This window comes from Bufo bufo, chromosome 5 (genome assembly GCF_905171765.1).
Source record: "Bufo bufo chromosome 5, aBufBuf1.1, whole genome shotgun sequence".
Classification (NCBI taxonomy): Eukaryota; Metazoa; Chordata; class Amphibia; order Anura; family Bufonidae; genus Bufo; species Bufo bufo.
Genome location: NC_053393.1, coordinates 493195173 through 493216434, shown reverse-complemented (window position 1 = coordinate 493216434; position 21262 = coordinate 493195173). Strand labels below are relative to the sequence as shown.

At 47.4% G+C, this 21262-nt stretch overlaps 1 protein-coding gene across 6 annotated transcripts in view; it reads left to right on the top strand.

Moving 5' to 3' along the window:
• The first annotated feature begins 12950 nt into the window (after positions 1–12950).
• ARHGAP12 (Rho GTPase activating protein 12) overlaps positions 12951–21262 on the top strand; it is a 95222-nt gene continuing 86910 nt past the window's right edge. For 5 of the 6 annotated variants that reach the window (XM_040434260.1, XM_040434259.1, XM_040434258.1 and 2 more), the window contains exon 1: positions 12951–13100. The gene's annotated coding sequence lies outside the window, so the exon portion shown is untranslated. Of the gene's footprint in view, positions 13138–21262 lie in introns of all 6 variants that reach the window. The other variant, XM_040434255.1, reaches the window with a different exon arrangement.

Genomic DNA, 21262 nt, shown 5'->3' with positions numbered 1-21262 from the left:
CCCACTACTACTACGGCAGCCAGGACTTTAATAGCGTCCTGGGTGCCATAGTAACACTGAACGCATTTTGAAGACGGATCAGTCTTGAAATGCTTTCAGTTCACTTGCGTTGTTACGGATCCGGCGGGCACTTCCGGCAAATGGAGTACACGACGGATCCAGACAACGCAAGTGTGAAAGAGGCCTTACACTGAAGAGGACAGTATACTGCTACAGAGGGATCTGGATAGATTGGAGGCTTGGGCAGATAAGTGGCAGATGAGGTTTAACACTGACAAATGTAAAGTTATGCACATGGGAAGGAATAATGCAAGTCATCCGTACATACTAAATGGTAAAACACTCGGTAACACTGACATGGAAAAGGATCTAGGAATTTTAATAAACAGCAAACTAAGCTGCAAAAAACAGTGTCAGGCAGCTGCTACCAAGGCCAATAAGATAATGGGTTGCAGAAGCGGCATAGATGCCCGTGATAAGAACATATTCCTACTACTTTACAAATCACTGGTCAGAACACACATGGAGTACTGTGTACAGTTCTGGGCTCCTGTAAACAAGGCAGACATAGCAGAGCTGGAGAGGGTCCAGAGGAGGGCAACTAAAGTAATAACTGGAATGGGGCAACTACAGTACCCTGAAAGATTATCAAAATTAGGGTTATTCACTTTAGAAAAAAGACGACTGAGGGGAGATCTAATTACTATGTATAAATATATCAGGGGTCAGTACAGAGATCTATCCCATCATCTATCTATCCCCAGGACTGTGACTGTGACGAGGGGACATCCTCTGCGTTTGGAGGAAAGAAGGTTTGTACACAAACATAGAAGAGGATTCTTTACGGTAAGAGCAGTGAGACTATGGAGCTCTCTGCCTGAGGAGGTGGTGATGGTGAGTACAATAAAGGAATTCAAGAGGGGCCTGGATGTATTTCTGGAGTGTAATAATATTACAGGCTATAGCTACTAGAGAGGGGTCGTTGATCCAGGGAGTTATTCTGATTGCATGATTGGAGTCGGGAAGGAATATTTTATTCCCCTAAAGTGGGGAAAATTGGCTTCTACCTCACAGTTTTTTTTTTGCCTTCCTCTGGATCAACTTGCAGGATAACAGGCCAAACTGGATGGACAAATGTCTTTTTTCGGCCTTATGTACTGTGTTACTATGTTACTTCAAGCATGACTAGAGAAGCACTGTTCTGGGCTGTGGTCACATGACCATGTCCATGCAGCTCATTCTTATTTCCCGTGATGTTACGTCCGTGGACGTGTCAGTGATAGGGGAGTATCTAACTGGATGGTGGGAGGAGCTATAAACTAGCTGGGTGTTGTTAGGGGCAGTGATAGGGGAGTGTCTATGTAAATAGCCGGGTGGGAGGAGCTATAAACTAGCTGGGCGTTGTTAGGAACAGTGATAGGGGAGTGTCTATGTAAATAGCAGTGTGGGAGGAGCTATAAACTAGCTGGGCGTTGTTAGGGGTGGTGATAGGGGAGTGTCTATGTAAATAGCTGGTGGGAGGAGCTATAAACTAGCTGGGTGTTGTTAGGAGTAGTGATAGGGGAGTGTCTATGTAAATAGCCGGGTGGGAGGAGCTATACACTAGCTGGGCGTTGTTGGGGCAGTGATAGGGGAGTGTCTATGTAAATAGCTGGTGGGAGGAGCTATAAACTAGCTGGTGATGTTAGAGGCAGTGATAGACACTTCCCTATGTAACTACCTGGGTGGGAGGAGCTATAAACTAGCTGGGCAGTGATAGGGGAGTGTCTATGTAACTAGATGGTGGGAGGAGCTATAAACTAGCTGGTGATCTTAGGGGCAGTGATAGAGGACTTTCTATGCAATTACCTGGGTGGGAGGAGCTATAAACTAGCTGGGTGTTAGGGGCGGTGCTGGAGCTGTGGCAGAGAAAAGAGAAGTGCATCATGGGATTGATGGAATACAACAGGAAGTGCTATGTACTGGATGGCTACAAAGTAGAGGGAAAACAGATAAGTGATCACTATATGCTTCATTTGTAAGTGCATTAAAGGGAGTCTGTCACCTAATTTTCACCAATATAACTAAGAACACTGCCCCATAGAAGACTGCAAACGTTTTCCAAGCAAACCTGTGTGCACTTTGTGCCTTATTCTATGTCCAGGAAAAGCACTTTTAGGCTCCATTCACACATCCGCAATTCTGTTCCGCATTTTGTGGAACGGAATTGCGGACCTATTCATTTCTATTCATTTCTATGGGGCCACACTATGTGCTGTCCAGATCCGGAAATGCGGATCTGCACTTCCGGGTCCGCAATTCCGTTCCCGAAAAAAAATAGAACATGTCCTATTCTTGTTCGCAATTGCGGACAAGATTAGGCATTTTCTATTATAGTGCCGATGATGTGCGGTCCACAAAATGTGAAACGCACATTGCCGGTGTCCGTGTTTTGCGGATCCGCAAAACACATACGGATGTGTGAATGGACCCTTGTTCTGCTGGAAAACGGCTCCCAAGTGCCCAGCTGAAAGTGAAAGTAAAAACAGATTTCACTCCTGGCTCGATTTCTAACTGCTGTATATTCTGATGTAGTGGATATAATGCTATGATTCTGGTATCGTTTAATGGGTTGGAATGCCAGCGTTCAAACAAGGTCCATATTTCTAGTGGCTACCGATCCCAAGATAGCAGCCCTCCCCTCTTCAGTCTGGTTTGCTTTGGGCACTTGCAGCAGCAGAGCCGGGCACTTGGGTGCTTTTCCTGGACATAGAATACAGTCTTCTATGGGGCAGTGTTCTTAGTCATATTGGTGAAAATTAGGTGACAGACTCCCTTTAAGAACAACATTAAAGTGACAATAAACCAATACTGACGTTATATAAATGGTCAAATTGCAATACAGGATTTTAACCATACCATAATATATGGTTAAATAATAAAAGTGCTATAGTGAACAATTAAAGTGACAGTACTATAAAACAAAAACAATAATACAGCATCATAAAACAGAATAAAATATGCCAATTGTGCAATAACGGATGCAGTGTAAACTTCGTTCCCAACTGGTACCTCGGAACCGAAGCCGAGTTCAGATCCAAGTTTTAAAGTGGTTTTCCACTTTAAAAATCAAATACCGAAGTTATTCAATGAGGTCTTGCGAGACTTTGCCTCGTCGGAGGCCATACATTTTAATGCTGTACAGAGACAGATCTCCGTACAGCATTAATCTAAAGTTTTCAGCGAAGCGACTTCGGATCTAGGATCCGAAGCTCACTTCGCTCATTACTAATTTTTACTTTGAGTGGTCTGGATGTCATTTCAATATAAATTAAAGGGTTTCTACCACCAGATTTTCACCTATTTAGCTGTCTGACACTAGCGATCTGCTAGTATCTGCTGTACCTAACCATGTTCATGTATTACCTTTGTCTGAAGCGGTTAAGCTTAAAAACATAGTTTTATTGATATGCAAATGAGCCTCTAGGTGCTACGGGGGCGTCTTTTCAGCACCTAGAGGCTCCGTCTACTCACTATTTCAGCCGCTTAACGCGCTCCAGCCCGCCCCTCTCCTCTAGATTGACAGCCTACTTCTCTCCATCTCGGCCGACTTCTTGCGCCTGCGCCGTGTGCTTCTGTATTCGGCGCAGTGACTGTCGGACCGCTCCCTGTGCCGTAATCGGCGCAGGCGCAGTGAAGATGCCGGCGCAGGGAGCGGTCCGACAGTCACTGCGCCTGCGCGGAATACAGAAGCACACGGCGCAGGCGCGAGATGGAGAGAAGTAGGCTGTCAATCTAGAGGAGAGGGGCGGGCTGGAGGGACGAGCTGGGCGGCAGAAATAGTGAGTGGACGGAGCCACTAGGTACTGAAAAGACGCCCCCATAGCACCTAGAGGCTCATTTGCATATCAATAAAACTACATTTTTAAGCTTAACCGCTCCAGACAAAGGTAATACATGAACATGGTTAGGTACAGCAGACACTAGCAGATCGCTAGTGTCAGACAGCTAAATAGGTGAAAATCTGGTGGTAGAAACCCTTTAAGGCTACTTTCACACTAGCGTTCGGGGCTCCGCTTGTGAGCTCCATTTGAAGGCTCTCACAAGCGGCCCCGAACGGATCCGAACTGCCCCAATGCATTCTGAGTGGATGCGGATCCGCTCAGAATGCATCAGTCTGGCAGTGTTCAGCCTCCGCTCCGCAAGCGGACACCTGAACGCTGCTTGCAGCGTTCGGGTGTCCGCCTGGCCGTGCGGAGGCAATGTAAGTCAATGGAGACGGATCCGTTTGAATTTGACACTATATGGCTCAATTTTCAAATGGATCCGTCCCCCATTGACTTTCAATGTAAAGTCTGGACGGATCCGTCTGAAGCTACTTTCACACTTTGAATTTTTTCTACAATATAATGCAGACGGATCCGTTCTGAACGGATCCCAAGTCTGCATTATATGAGCGGATCCGTCTGGGCAGACCCCAGACGGATCCGCTCTGAACGCAAGTGTGAAAGTAGCCTTAGCCACATGGGCAAGTCGCAAAGTAAATCCCAGCTTCAGTAAGACAAGATATTGTGAACAATTTTATATTGATGACATCTACTTGACAGTCCCAAAATATTGTTACTCTTTCTGTATTTACAGGCCGCACACTTTCCACATGAATATGATCCCCATTTTTGACGCCTGCTGCCCAAAGGGCAGGTTCTTTTTGAGCGACATAATGACTAGAAATAAGTATATCTTCTAACTTCCGAGCAGTCTCTAAGTGATGGATGGGTATGAATGCAATGTAGAAACAAGATCCCCTTTAGAAAGCGATATAGGCCAATGCCGTTGGAAAATCTCCCGTATCTCCCTCCAATTATCATTAAAGGTTGTAATAAACCTGTTTTTTTGGTCATATTGTTGTCTTTGTTTACTCACCAACAAGGATCTCCTCTCAATCTGTCGCATTCTCTGATATCCTCTTTTGATGTCTTTACGACTATAGCCACATTCTTGGAATCGCATTAAGAGTAAAGTTGCTTGTTTTTTAAAACAATCATCAGTGGAACAGATACATTGAAGAAATTGACCAACTGGAATCGCTTTTCAGATCTTGGGATAATGGGAAGGCTGCATGTACAGTAGAAGTGAATTCATTTCTGTGGTTTTCCTGAAAATGTCAGTAGAGATAAATCCTGGAGTGTCTTTTGTGATGGAAATATCAAGGAACTCTGGCTGTTGTTGGCTTATGCGCCATGTCAACTTATTATTACGGTCGTTGGAATTGAGTTGCTGAAACTAGCCCTGCCAGTTTAAAAAAGCGGAATTAGTCTTACCGGTAATTCAGTTTCCATGAATCCACCATGACGGCAACCAAGTAGAGATTGACCCCTGACCTCTGTAGGAGCAGGAACAGAGAAAGGTTAAATTGCCCCCTCCCACCACCGTTTACCAGTGTGTTACTAGATTACAGTGCTCCATAACCCACTATGTGTAGATAAATTTATATATATATATATATATTTTTTTTATTTTTATTAATTCATACATTTTTTTTGGGGGGGGGTTATTGTGCCATCATAGTGGATTCATGGAAACTGAATTACAGGTAAGACTAATTCCGGTTTTCCATTTCACCACCATGACGGCAACCAAGTACAGACCTAACAGATCACTAATATTAAGGGGGGGGGGGGGTAAAAGATAGCTCTGAGGACCTAGACAGGTTTAATCTGTAATGTTTTTACAAAGGTGTTCATACTGGACCAGGTTGCAGCCCTGCATATCTGCTCCAGAGAAGCACCTGCTTTTTCTGCATATGATGAGGACATGGCCCTGGTGGAATGGGCTTTTATTTTGACTGGGCAATCGAGGCCCTGAATTCTGTAACAATCTGAAATGGTTTGTTTAATCCATCTAGCGGTGAATACCTTTGATACCGCTTTCCCTTTATTTTTTCCCTAAAATTGGACTAACAGGTTATCTACTAATCAAAACCCTTTGGTGACTTCTAAGTATCTGAGGACCGTTCTCCTGACGTCAAGGGAATGAAATTCCGTCTCTATAGTATTTTTAGGATTCGTACAAAAGGAAGGTAGTACTATTTCTTGGTCTCTATGAAAATCAGATACTACTTTTGACAGAAAACCTGGATCTAACCTCAGGACTATTCTGTCGTCTCGTATAGTGAGATAGGGTTCACAAATTGAGAGGGCCTGAATTTCACCCAGCCTTCTGGCTGATGAGAAAGCTATAAGGAAAGCGTTTTTTTTTAGACAGAAACTTCATGGAGCATTCCTCCAGTGGTTCGAATGGATCCTTTGTAAGTCTCATGAGGACAGTATTTAAATCCCAGGAAGAGAATTGAGGTCTAATTGAAGGCTTTAGTCTAGATGCAGATTTAACGAATCTTCTGATCCATCTATGGCTCGCCAAGTTAGCGTAGAAGAAGGCGCTCAGGGCTGATATTTGAACCTTCAAGGTAGATGGTCTAAGACCCAACTCCAGACCTCTTTGAAGAAAGTAAAAAATCTTTTGAATATTAGGTTCTGAATGATTAGGTTTTATTTCCCCTGTCCAAGCACATAACTTTTTTCATGTTTTTAGGTAAACAGATGATGTCACCTTCTTCCTGCTTGCTTTAAGGGTAGATATTACTTTCTCTGATAGACCTTTATGTCTTAAAATGTCAGATTCAGGATCCACGCCGTTAGTTTGAAGAACTCCGCATGAGAATGTGTGATCGGGCCCTGAACTAAGATGTCCTTCTTGAAGGGAAGGATCTATGGTTTCTGTGATGTCAGTCTCGTTAGCAGAGAGAACCAACTCCTTTTTGGCCAAAATTGAGTTATTAAAATTAGAGTTGCTCTCTCTTGCATGGCCTTCTGTATTACTTTGTGAATTTGTTGAAATGGGGGAAAAGCATAAGCGAGATCCCAACTCCAGCTCTGGGAGAACGCATCTATTGCCCAGGGTTTGTCCCTTGTATTCAGAGAGTAGAACAATGGGACTTTTGCGTTTTCTTTCGAGGCAAACAGGTCTATAGATGGTCGACCCCATCTGTTTACCATCATGTCGAATGGTCCTTAAATAGGCAGACATTCTCCTTGATCTATTTTCTTCCTGCTTAGGAAATCCGCTACCAAATTTTTGCTCCCTTTTAGATGTACAGCTGAGACAGATTTCACCGTACTTTCTGCCCGGGAGAATATTTTCCCTGACAGATTTCCTAGTCATACTGACCTTGTTCCTCCCTGATGTCTGAGGTAGGATACCGTCGTCACATTGTCTGAGAAAATTTTTATGTGTTGGCCCTTTGATTCTTCCGAGGCTGCTTTTAAGGTCTCCCAGACTTCTCTGAGCTCTCGATAATTCGATGACTGGACTGCTATCTCTGCTGACCAGACCCCCTGATAGAGGCTTTCGTTGACCTTTGCTCCCCATCCTGTATCGCTTGCATTGGTGTGGATCACTATGAATGGTGTTTTCTGCCAGACTACTCCTCTCTTCAAATGTTTTTAAATCAGCCACCAGAGGGAAGAGTTTTTTATATGTTCCGGAATCCGGATTTTCTGGTCCAGTGATGTCTGCCATTTGTCCCACTTCCTCAGTAACCAGGCTTGGAGAGTTCTGTAGTGGATCTGACACCAGGGAACCACCACAATGCAGGATATCATTTCACCTAAAAGACTCATGGCTTCTCTGATGGAGTAAGATCTTCTTTTCAGAAACTCCCTGGTCGTTCTTTGTATAGTTTCTATTGTTTCTGCTGGAAGAAAGGATGTTTGTTTTGCAGAGTCTAGGAGAATACTGAGGAATTTCACCCTTGTTTTTGGTAGTAGGCATGATTTGCCTTGGTTTATCACCCATCCTAGACTTTCTAAAAGATGACAAAATCTGTTTAGATCTGTTTCGATTTGATGTTCTGAGTCTGATACTATGAGAAAATTGTCCAGATAGGGGACTATTGTTAATAGTTCTCTGGAAAGCATCATCTCCACTATCAGCTTGGTGAAGACCCTGGGTGCAGATGAAATTCCGAAGGGAAAAGCGACAAATTGAAAATGGACTATATTTCCCATAGGACATTTTATGGCGAATCTTAGGTACCTTTGAGACTGAGTTTTGATCGGAACGTGATAGTACGCATCCTTTAAATCAATCGTACACATTAGCGCGTTCTTTTTTTATCAGTGGGATGGTAGTGTTCAGAGACTCCATTTTGAATTTCCTGTAGGTTATATGTTTGTTTAGGTCTTTTAAGTTTATTATCATTCGATAAGAACCTTCAGGCTTTTTTACTAGGAACAGATTTGAGTAGTAGCCCTGACCTTGTTGAGACTGAGGAACTGGAACTATCTCTCCCAACTTTAGGAGATCCTGAACACCTTCCCAGATCTTTTTTAATTGCGTTATTGAAAAATGACAAGTGACGCGGAACCCTTTTTTATGATGTTCAAGGCCCAGGGGTTTGAAGTTACAGATTCCCATTGGGGAACGAAATATTTTAGTCTCCTCCCCTATCCTGGCGTCATTATTTGTCGCTACTTTTATTCTGGGGATTGAGGAGATACCTTCTACCGCGCCCCCCTATTTGGTAACTCCAGCGCCCCGTTTTACCTTTTCCCCGATAGGATCTTTCCTGGTTATTCTGGGGACGAAAGGGAAACTTCCTCTTAGGGAGCCTCTCCTCAGGGAAACCTTTTTTCTTATTAGTAGCATTCTCTAGGATTTTGTCCAGGACTGGACCAAAGACATATTCTCCCAAAAAGGCTATTGAACACAATTTCATTTTGGATGTTTTATCCCCCGTTCAGGATTTCATCCAGAGTGCCCTCCTAGCAGTATTAGACAATGCCACGTCTTTAGGTGAGAACCGGACTGTTTCAGCTGAGGCATCTGCTAAGAAGCCAGTTGCTGATTTTAATAAGAGAATTAAATCTATTATCTCGTCCCTTGGAGTTTTATTACTCAAATGGTTCTCCGGCTCATTCAACCAAAGGTACATCGACCTAGCCACTGATGTTGCAGCAATATTGGTTTTAAGACTATACATGGTCGCCTCCCAGGACATTCGTAGAAGGCTATCAGCCTTTCTCTCCATGGGATCTTTTAACTGAGTGGAGTCTTCAAAGGGTAGCGAGGTCTTTTTTATTAACTTTGGCTACCTGTACATCGATCTTAGGTATGTCGTCAAAAACTTTAGACTCAGTAGGATCAAATAACAGCCTATTTTTTAATTCCATAGAGATTCCCAATCTCTTTTCTGGATCCGCCTATTCATCCATAATCATCTCCTTGATGTTCTCATTTATGGGAAAGACTCTAGAGCGTCTTTAAACCTCCGAACATCTCCTCCTGTACAGAATGGGGTTTTTGGACATCTTCTATCCCCATAGTATCCTTGACCGCTTTTAAAAGGTTGTTCATTTCCTCAGTGACGAGGAAGCTTCATCTTCCAGAATATCGGAGTCTGAGGAGGAATTTCTCGTCAATCTTTGGCGTTTGGGCGATTGCAGGCTAGACTCTCCTCGTGGAATGATGCCAGTGAAGATTTAACTTCCTCGTCAAACATAGATTTGAATTCCTGCATGATAGACGGCAGTGCAACTCAGGAAGCTTAACATAGCATTGAATGCATTTCGTACTCCTCCTCGTCTTCTTCAAAGCCTGTTTAGAGACCTATGTTAAGAGAGCAGATTTATCAGTGCAGGATTCTTTGTATACATACATGCCCCTAAGGACATAAGGACTCAGTAAGGGAGCGTATATAGAGGTACCATACATAGAAATAATATCTGAGGGAGAGGAAGACCCATCCTGTTCCCTTAAGTAATACACAAGTTGTAGCCTTATGTACAGAAGTATGGTCCCCAACATACTACTACTGAGCCTGCTGCCAATGTATCCCCTGATTCAGAGACCAGGTAGAAAATAACAAAAGAAGTTTCAAATCCACTTCACCTCCCTGACTGGCAGAGAAGACTTCCTCTGTCCTGACCACTGTAAGGGCAGGAACACACTGGTGAACGGTGGTGGGAGGGGACAATTTAACCTTTCTCTGTTCCTGCCCTTACAGAGGTCAGGGGTCAATCTCTACTTGGTTGCCATCATGGTGGTGAAAAAGTCTATAAATCTAGACCACGAGACTATGGACTCGTGACCCTTGGTGTTTTGTACAAACTCCCTCTCCCACAGCTGTATGATTGTGAAACAGCTATTTCTGCATAATGTCTGTAATTGAACTGTCATTTGGCATTCCGGGCATTAGAGGCCACTGTTTTGCAGCTACAGCCAGCACACTCTGAGATTTGAATATGCAAAACAGATAATGACTCATGCTGCTGCCTGTGAGTGAACCAGGAAGTGTTGATCTGGTATGGTGGAAGCATTGTGCTGTGAGGGACTGAATCCGATTCCATCCTGGCTTGCAGATGTCCGGCAGTTAATGGACACTCAGAAGAAGGACAGTAGCTGTTATACCCTGACTGAATCCAGCTCTTTTGAAAGAGAGGTTGTCCCAGGAAGACCAGTTCAGTATGTGGACAGAAGGCCTCATCATCAAGCAAGGCCACACGGTTGCTAAGAGGTTGGTGGCCATCCCTGGTAGGCTGCATCCTCGGGCCCAGAACGGACGCAGGTCAGTACACCTGGTTACTGATTGTTATATTGTGTGATGCCTGAAGTTACAGAGACTAGCCTAGCATTAGTTAGGATTAGATCGTTTTGCTAGGCTGTACTGTACTGGACTGCAGCGCAGTTATTGACTTGCAGGCTCTGCTGCGTTTGCCATCGGCTAGGGGTGTCCTCTGTAGCAGCACAGCACGACTTGCAAGCTCTGCTGTGTCCGCCATTGGCTAGGCCTGTCCAGTGGGCAGGGACATTGACTGTGGGTCCGGGGATATAGCGTTTTCTATGCATATTTGTAATGTTTTGGTGATGCTTATATTATTACTCATTGTCTAAGTAAAGTTTCTATTCTTACATAGTAAGCTGGTGTCAGTGTCGCTTTCCTTGTCTGTGACTACGCTGTATTCTGGGGAGCCCACCCCGGTACACGGCTTACACAGCCCCAGGAACAGGTAGGCATAAGGGGGTGTGAAAGTCGCCCCCACCGAGCTGTAGGTAGAGGCGATCCTTGAATAGAAAATAAGTATGTGTAACAGCAAATTCTAGCAACATCAAAATAAACTCTTTGTCCCGGGACCCCAATTTTTCTCCATTTATAGATTTGGCTTTGTACAACTCATAAAATCCCATGGCTTACAATACCACCTTACTAGACCAAAGATCACTTCCCTGCTATCCACCCCGCGTGTCTATCAGCTTAATATTCATTCTTCACCTGCTCCTTTTAAATTCTCAACATGGCGAAAACAGAATTCATCATCTTTCCACCATGTCACTCAGCCCCCCCTACCAGACCTAGCCATTAGGTAAAGGGGTTCTGCAGTTCTTTTAAACTGATGACCTATCCTCTGGATAGATCATCAGCCTCTGATCGGCGGAAGTCCAACAACTGGGAACCCCGCCGGTCAGCTGTTTGAGAAGGCAGCGGCATTCCAGGAGTGCTGCGGCCTTCTCTCTGTTTCCCTCAGGCTCAGTGACATTACGACTAGTATCACTGGCCTGGGCGCGGCTAAGCTCCATTCAAGTAAACGGTGATACTAGTCACTGGGCCTGAGGGAATCAGAGAGGAGGCCGCGGCACTCCTGGAGCAAACAGCAAATCGTCGGGGGTCCTAGATCCACAGATCAGATGACCTATCCTGAGGATAGACCATCAGTTTAAAAGAACTGCAGAACCCCTTTAACAGCACCATGCTTTCTCCAGTCTCACAGGCCCATTGCCTGAAGATAACATCTGATTCTGCCCTGTCCTTCAAGCCTCACTGCCAAACCTTTACCTCCTTCTGACACTTTCAACTCAAGAACATTACTCCTATTCGCTCCTTCCTCACTTCTGAATCAACTAAAATGCTAGTGCGTGCCCTCATCTCCCGCCTGGACTACTGCAGCATCCTTCTGGACAGCCTGGAGCAGTGATAAGCAATCTCCTCCGGCACTCCAGGTGTTGGGAAACCACATCTCCCATCATGCACTCCTGCTTGGCTGTTCTCTGAACTCACACAGAATTGAAAGGAGCATGCTGGGAGTTGTAGTTTCACAACAGCTGAAATGCGAAAGGTTGCTGATCCCTGGCGTACAGCTATTAGAGCATGCTGGGAGTTGTAGTTTTGCAATAGCTGGAGGGCCACAAGTTGAGCATCCCTAGTCTACAAGACTCCTCACGTGCATCCCCCATACATCAGACTCTCCTCCAAACCTTCAAAACTAACATGAAAACAAATGAAAGCCGCTAGATGGCTCCTTCCCATGTAAGCCCTCGGTGCAGGGTCCTCTCCCCCTCTGTGCCGGTCCGTCATGCTCATAGCACTTGTTTTGAGTTATATATAGTATGTACACCCCCTTTTAGACATACAGGACCTCGGAATCAATGACACTTTCAAATAAATAACAATATAATATACATAATCATCTGTCCAGATGTCCACAGCATGACTGCAGCAGATGGAGAGCAACACAAAGGAGCAGATACACAAGAAAGAAGGTCCTGCCCATAAGAGCTTACAATCTACAAGGAAACAAAGCACATCTGTCACTACAGCAGCTAATAATCAGAACCTGTTCAAAACTAGAGCTACAGAAGCTAATTAAATGGCTGCTTTCATCTTCCACATAGCCATTTAAAAATGAAAGCTGGGCTCTGACTATCCTCTATGGGTAAGAATTCCAGCTTTTCTTTTCACCAGCTCGCACACATCTCCCCTGTAAAATCCGCCATGCAGGACGCCCTCTCCAAACAGAGAGTGAAGTTCCGGGGGCAGTGGGCGGGGCTTGGCTAGACAGAGGAGTTCCGCTGTGACGTCTCGGGGAGAAGGCTGTGACCCAGCTCTCAAGGGGCGGGGCTTTGGCGCAGCACTCGGGGGGCGGGGCCGCAGCCCAGCACACAGGCGACTGCGTGTTGACTTCCTCGAAGTGGTCACTGTTGCGGCTGCCGCTCCGACCGCAGCGCCTGCGTCCGCAAGAGGTCGTCTAGGAAGCCGTGCACACACTCCGGTGGTCGCTGAGAGGGTGGTAAGTCCGGGAGTCATGGGGAGCGGAGCAGTGAAAGGTTGGGGAGGCACTTACCCCTTTGTTACAAGAGGGGCTGCTAGAAGTAGGTACGGGGAGGGAGGGGGGTCAGAAAGCGGGGAAAGTCGAATCCAGAAAAAAAAAAAACTTCATTGTGTGGGTAGCTGTCAATGGCTTCCTGTGTCCTGTGCGGACACTTCCTCCTCCTCTCACCTGAAGGATTGAGAATGCTCCCTCCACCCAGTAATGTCCCTGTGTCACCTGTCACCACATACAGGAAATGTCACTGGTCCCCTAAGGGTCATCATAGCTGCAGTGTTGGGGACACGTCCACTCCTGGGCGGTCACATGTGTCCGTCTGCATCGACTGACCATTGGGCCAGAACCATGGTTGTCAAGACTTATTTTTAATGTAATAGTTGCTGCTGTGTCAGGACCTATAGAGCAGCCCAGTGAGTACGGCTGTGTGTAGGGGTCAGCGCGGCGGCGTCCGCTGTGTGTAGGGGTCAGCGCGGCGGCGTCCGCTGTGTGTAGGGGTCAGCGCGGCGGCGTCCGCTGTGTGTAGGGGTCAGCGCGGCGGCGTCCGCTGTGTGTAGGGGTCAGCGCGGCGGCGTCCGCTGTGTGTAGGGGTCAGCGCGGCGGCGTCCGCTGTGTGTAGGGGTCAGCGCGGCGGCGTCCGCTGTGTGTAGGGGTCAGCGCGGCGGCGTCCGCTGTGTGTAGGGGTCAGCGCGGCGGCGTCCGCTGTGTGTAGGGGTCAGCGCGGCGGCGTCCGCTGTGTGTAGGGGTCAGCGCGGCGGCGTCCGCTGTGTGTAGGGGTCAGCGCGGCGGCGTCCGCTGTGTGTAGGGGTCAGCGCGGCGGCGTCCGCTGTGTGTAGGGGTCAGCGCGGCGGCGTCCGCTGTGTGTAGGGGTCAGCGCGGCGGCGTCCGCTGTGTGTAGGGGTCAGCGCGGCGGCGTCCGCTGTGTGTAGGGGTCAGCGCGGCGGCGTCCGCTGTGTGTAGGGGTCAGCGCGGCGGCGTCCGCTGTGTGTAGGGGTCAGCGCGGCGGCGGCCGTTGTTGCCACCTTGCTCATTACAGCGAGAGGAGGTGTAACGGTCACACCCACAAATCAATTGAAATGTTAATTGAGATGTTGTTAAATTGTGGCCGTGACTGGACACATAGCAGCCATAGCTGCCCACATAGTGCCCGCTTCTCACCGGCTGCCTGCCCTGGATGTCGCCATCCCTCTGAAATGACTTCTCAGAAGTGATTTGTTTCGCCTGGTTACCAAAACAGTTATGTGCCCATGGGTCTGTGCACCCTCCAGAAAGAGCTGGGCAGAACTGACTGGTGGCATGATATCCTCCCGTATCTTGTTCTCGTTGGCAGACCTCCATGCCGCCTCTAGTCGGACATCACTGGTGAGACTGTTGTATACACCTGACTTTGCACTGGACAGGTAGCTTTGAGGCCCTGGCTGTACCCACCACTCGTACATTACGAGGCCACATAGTGGCCAGAAAACCATGTTTGTTTTATAACCAGACAAGAACGGGAATTAGGGGGCCAGAGGTCAGACCCTCCACCTAACTTTTTTATACATTAATGGATGGCAGGGCTTGTCATCTATCCACCTCCTGTAGGTTAATATCTGTGGAGGATCCTGGGTGCCTCCCTGCTCTGGAAGTGCCCGCTTTCTCTGCAGTAAAGCACAACGTTGTGCCCTCTGACATCATTGGGCGGTCATGTAAAGCACAGGTGCCAGCGGCTCTTTTATGCAGCTAGTAGAGTCGGGCTCGCTCTCTCTCTCTCTCTTACGTCCATGTTTTATGATTGGGGAAGGTGGAAATAATGCAGTAAGTTATGTAAAACCGCTGAGAAGACCTTGTGACGTCACAGTCAGCTCTGCTACATCTGGATGTGTGTTCACATTATCTCCAGTAGTTTGCTCTTGCTGAGTTTTCTCCTTCACGTCGTGGTCGCGTCATCCCTGTGATGCCGTAGTCCGCCCTCCGCAGGGCTCGGTCATGTGCTGGGACTTTACGGAGACTTCTGTCTGCGGCTTCCGGGCCCCGCTGTTTGTTTTTGTATATTACTAATGCCTCGCTGCATTCCTTTATGCACTTGCTCAGCAGCCTCTCCTGGTAGAACAGCTCACCCCCCCATGTTTTTGGAGCCACGTTGCATACATAACAATTCCATATTGCTATCTGATATTACCGCCTATGTCTGGAGTCCGTGGAGCGGAATACAGGCTTCTCCTTCTAAATCTCCTGTATGCTTACATCTCGGAGGGACTGCTTGGTGCACCATCTGTTCAATGACATTGAGGCACATGGTTAAAGGGGTTCATCACCACTTTCTATGGCGGTAGTGTACTTCTGTTCTGTTCTATTTACTAGGTGTATACTTGCTGTCACCTCCTGTGTGTGGACCTCTCGACAGTTGAAAGTGAAGTTAGTAAGGATACACTCTAAGGGTATGTTCACACGGGGCGGATATGTTGCAGGTTTTCCGCCACTGAATTCCGTGTAGGAAAACCTCAGCGTATGACGGTACCAGCAAAGTACATGAGATTTTTTTTGCCTATGTCATCCACATGTTGCAGAGAAAATCCACTACGTAAATTGACCCGCGGTACGGATTTTAAAGCTTTAGCGTGTCAATTTACACTACCGATCTCCATCGCAAATTGTACCCTGCGCAAAATCCTCTGTAGATCCATGACAAATCCACAGGCAGCGCATGCCGATATACAGAAACCCAGCAGTGAAAATTCTGTAAAATTGCGCAACACACCTGCTCCATGTGGCTGCACCTTAAAGATGGCCATAAAATACATGCATGCTTGGTTGAGCATGCATGTTTTCTCAGTAGATAGAGGGGAATAAGCCGCTGCCAGACTTGTAGGATTGGGCATGTAGAAAGAAGGATTGGTTGTCATCTGCTGTCGGGGTTGGGGGGGGGGGGGGCGAGACGGGACACCCCCCAAACATACTTGATGTCTGCGTGAATTGATGTTCTTATCGTGCACACCAATGTAAGGGCTCCGTGCCCGAGCTGCGGACTGCAAATAGCATCGGCCACGTGAACTCCGTGCTGCAGATGTGAACCCATTGACTTGAATGAATCCGCAAGATACGACAGAAGATCGGACATGTCCTATCTTTTGTGGTGCGGAGGCACGGACTCGAAAGCCCACAGCAGCGCTTGGTAGTGTTTCCATGAGCTTCCGATCCATGCCTCCCCTCCGCAAATGATAGGACATGTCCTATCTTTGGCCATATCTTGCGCATCGTGGACGCATTCAGTTCAGTGGGTTGCGGTCCACAATCTCTAACGTTCTTGTGCATGAGCCCTTATGGATGTTGGTTTCCTAAACCTGTACTGACGCCCTGTTGGTGTTCATGTTCTTCTGATCTCCATGGCGCCCCTTAGTGGAGGCTGGAGTCATTGAATCAGTCCTGAAAATCAAGCATGGGCGCACAGCTGAGGGTGCCTAGCGGCCCGACATAGAATTATCAATGGGACGTGCCGCTCTTAGGTCTCTTGCTCCCGAACGTTTGTATTTTGCGGCCAATTATAGGACACGTTCTACCCGTTTGCGCAACGGCCATATGCATTGCAGAAAGCGCACGGATCATCTACATGCGTTCCGCATAAGATAGAACATGTCCTATTCTTGGCCGCAAAAATGTCAGTCAAGTGCAGTCAATGGGTCTGCAAAGAAAAGCGGATACAACACGGGATGTCATCCGTATTTTGTGGGGCGCAAAATACAGCCATGTGCATGAGGCCTCAGCTGTGCGCTGCCTGCTTTATGTGAGCGGTGTGATATACCTAGGAGATAGACGTACGGCTCTGCAGGAAGCCATCGCTCGCCCCAGTGAATGAGCGCAGGGCGCCGCAGGCAAGGACTTGAAGTGGCCGGACGGCACAAGCCGTATCACTCATATAATACATCATAAATAGGATGAAGGGATTTTGTGCGTTTCTCACTAAAGGGATGTTTGCCGCTCTGTGATTCCAGTCCAAGGTTAATTTTTGTCAAAGGGGCTTACGAGGCATTAATGGCGTTAACTCTGCCGCTGCCGGGGGTGCCATCGTCATCGGCCTGCACGTCTCCTGTGCCGCAGGGCTACGTTTCAAAGGCGGAATCAAGTGAATTCCTGACCCCGGGTGCTTTGTAATGTGGAATGCAATGCGGAGAGCGCTGGATGCACGCGGGGCTGAAGGCAGCAACATGTGGTGAGAGGGAGGTGCAGCCGTCAGCGCTTGCTTCAGTTGCTTGGGACTGCAGTTTCTTTTCATTGTCAAATCGCTTAACTCTCTTCCTGCCGGCAGGTGCCCTTGCTTGCTCATGCCTTTGTCATAAAGAAAACAGAAATGTGGAGTGCGGAGGCTCGGTGGGCAGAGCTGTCATCGTCTATGGTATGCAGCGGTGAGTGCCTGTCACGTTGGCACAGTCACCGACTGATACAAGCGTAATGGAATTAAAAGGGAACAAAGCCGTACGCAGGACAATAAAGCAAATAAAAGAGCTGCTAGTATAATGCACGCACGTATACATGGGACGGGATCTGGAATTAGGTGATGAAATACACGGATTATGGGGGTTGTCTAGTTTAGAAATTCTACTTTCAGATACTCTAGTTCAGGGGTCAGCAACCCCCCTGCAACTCCCAGCATGCACACTACCTGAAACATCCATGGACGTGAATAGAGCATGGTGGGAACTGTAGTTTCACGACAGAGGTTGCTGACCCCTGTTCTAGTTAATAGATAGGACAACCCCTGTTCAGGACCCTAAGGTCTCTCGTTTCGGAGGACCCGGCATTTGTGCATTAGGCTTCATGCACACGACCGCAGATCCGCAAAACACGGATGGCGTCCGTGTGCGTTCCGCAATTTGCGGAACGGCACTGACAAACATTAATATAACTCGCCTATAGGACAGGTTATATATTTTTTGCGGACCACAGAACGGAGTAACGGATACGGACAGCAGACGTAGTGCTGTCCGCATATTTTGTGGCCCCATTGAAGTGAATGGGTCCGCATCCAAGCCGCAAAAACTGCGGCTCAGATGCGGACCAAAATAACGGCCTTACATAGATTGTCCATTGGAACGCATGGGGGCTCAGTGGTTAGCACTCATGTCTTGCAGCACTGGGGTCCTCCTGGTTTCAAATCTGACCAAGGACAACATCTGCATGGAGTTTGCATGTTCTCCCCGTGTTTGCGTGGGTTTCCTCCGGGTTCTCCAGTTTCCTCCCACACTCCAAAGACATACTGATAGGGACCTTAGATTGTGAACCCCATTGGGGACAGTTGGATGCTAATGTCTATAAAGCGCTGTGGAATATAGTAGCGTTATATAAGTGAGTATAATAAATACATTTAAAAAAAAATTAATCTGTGATTAACGTGTAATGCTCCATTTCACCTGTGGCGGCGCTGCATGAAAACAGAATATCTGCCATTGTGTTTCCCCTAGATCAGGGATGCTCAACTTGCGGCCCTCCAGCTGTTGCAAAACTACGACTCCCAGCATGCCTGGACAGCCTACAACTCTTGGGTCCTGCTGGGAGTTGTAGTTTAGCAACAGCTGGAATAACTACAGCCATTCTCTCCTCGGCCTGGGAAGGCTGCCTGCTGAGACGGAGTGGCGGGGCCGAGGTTACCTTATTCGGTTTACTAATTCCCAGGCTGCACCTTGCACCACGGCAGGTATAGGTGCTGCTCGGCAACTTGCGGTAATCCACGTCGTACCGTGTCTGAGCTTCACTAGCAATGAGTCCTAATGATAAACCAAGGAACGGTGCGAAGTTCCGGAGCTTTGTAGTAGACTGCAGTCTATTAGCTTCTGTTATCAGCCTCCTCCGATGTGTGTGAATGATACTAGGCGCTCTTGTACTTTAGGTTCACGGCGCCTTTAAAGGGAATCCGTCCCCACGATAGGACTATTATCTGCAGAAATACATGGGTAGTACTGTGGATACGAAGTCATTTTTTCCCCTACTGCTCCCCATTCTCCCACTGTCAGCACTCAGAGCTGCACTGAAATCCAGTCACATAAAGACTCTTGCCCACGACTGTGTTTGGTTTGCGGTCTGCAAATCGTGGATCCACAAAGTACAGATGCCGTCCACATTTTAGTTGCGGACCCGTAATCTTAAGTAGATCCGTGATCCGCAGTCTATCTTTTTGTGGAACGGACAGATGATCTCTGTGCTTTCCGCCTCTTTATGTCTGTTCCGCTGAAAGATAGAGCATGGCCTATACTTGTCTGCAAAATGCCGACCCGTTGAAGTCAACAGGTCCTTAAAAAAATTCTGATGCCACGTGGACCGCATCCAAGTTCTGCGAATCCACGATTTGCTGATCGGTCGTGTGCATGAGGCCTGACGGAGAGGGCTCCTGAGCGCATGCGCAGCCTTCCAAGCTATGTACTGTATTTCAGTGCAGGTTTAGACCCCGACAGAGGGAGAAAGCGAGAACACTGGAAAAATAAAAGCTGGTGATGTGGACTCCTTATCGTCAGGATAATAGTCCAAGATTGTGGTGACTGCTAATGCCATTGAGATGTACGTAAAACACCGCAGAATCAGGGCATCCTCCGAAGGTTTGTAACCACAAAATTGCTTCCTTTTCCTGCTACCTGCTTGTGTACTTGTTGCTGCAGAGCAGCGCTCCACAATTAGAGGAAGCAGCACTTCTGATAGTAGTTATACGTTTCTTCTTCTGTCGTTTTCCTGGTTTGGGTCTATTGATGTCCATGCTTTGAGATGAAGCCGTCCTGGTCACCCCCATCCAGAAGCCCAACTAACAGTAGCAGGTGTGTTGCTGCTTTCAGTTGTTTCCATCAGGGACGGACTGGCCGTAGACCCCACAGGAAATTGCCCATAGAGCCACCCGAGCCCTCCTCACAATTTTCTTTCTCTATCTGCCCATCCTGTAGTCTTTCTCCAACCTAAAGTTAGGTTATGGATTTAAAGGGGTTGTCTACCTTTTCCTAAGTGAAGGCCTAGGATAGGCCTTCACTAGCTGATAGGCAGGGGTCCGACACCTTGCACCCCTGCCGATCAGCAGTGACGAGCTCAGTCCTCAACAAGGTTGACCGATCTATTTGCTTCCGGCACTGGAGCTATTACTAAACAGCTGATCAGCAATGGTGCCGGGTGTTGGACCCCTGCCGATCAGCTCGAGTTGGTTTACCCTGAGCGTAGGCCATCACTTAAAGGGGCTGCCCACTTTCTGGTTACTGATGATCGATGTGTTTGTAAGATGACTATATGCCACTTACTAATATAGCCTTTGTTGATAATCTGCACCATTTCCTATATTTTATATTTCATAAGGTTACCCCCCCCCCCCCCCCCCCCCTTGTTGTCTTAGTCTTTTGTGATGTCCACACAAAGGTCCTGTCCATAAAATGGCTGCTGATGGAGGATCCTGTGACCAGACAAGTCACTCGGTCTCCTCCATTCAAATGCACTGCACTTGCACGGTTGGGAGTTTAGTGCAGGGGCAATATGTTTGAATGGAGGAGGCTGTGTGATGTCTGGTCACATGACCCTCCATCAGCGGCCATTTTATGGACAGGACCTCTATGCGGACAGCACAAATGACTTGCCCAACAAGGGGGCATGTCTTAGGAAATCTGGCAAATGGCCACAGAATAGCAACAAAGCCTATATTAGCAAGTAGCATATAGTCATCTTACAGAAAGTGGACAACCCCTTTAACTCTCATTCAATTTAGGACGTGCATCATAACTAATCTCGTTCTATAACCTTGTGGAAATAGTTTTCACTACAATAAAAAACTGTTTTGATAGTGCGGCCGATTATGGCGGGGAACGGCATCACAGAAAAGCCTGCATCAGGCAGACATGAGCCGCTGCTTACAGTACAATTGGATGGCGGTTTTCAAAACCCCGTTCACGTGTGTCAGAAACTTTCTGGGTTTTTGGGTTCTGCTTCCCGGTCTTCGTAGTTGGTTGCGTTCCTGACCCTTGTACCTGCTCTGATCCTGCTGTGGTTTGTATGACAGAGGCCCATGTGGTTGGCAGAAGGCCCCGTCTGTTAGTGCAGTAGGTGATCTGGTCACTCCCAGGCCCCGGCATCTATGGGTTAATGATTTCGGTTTCCTTTCTCTATAACAAGTTAAATATTGGACAGTT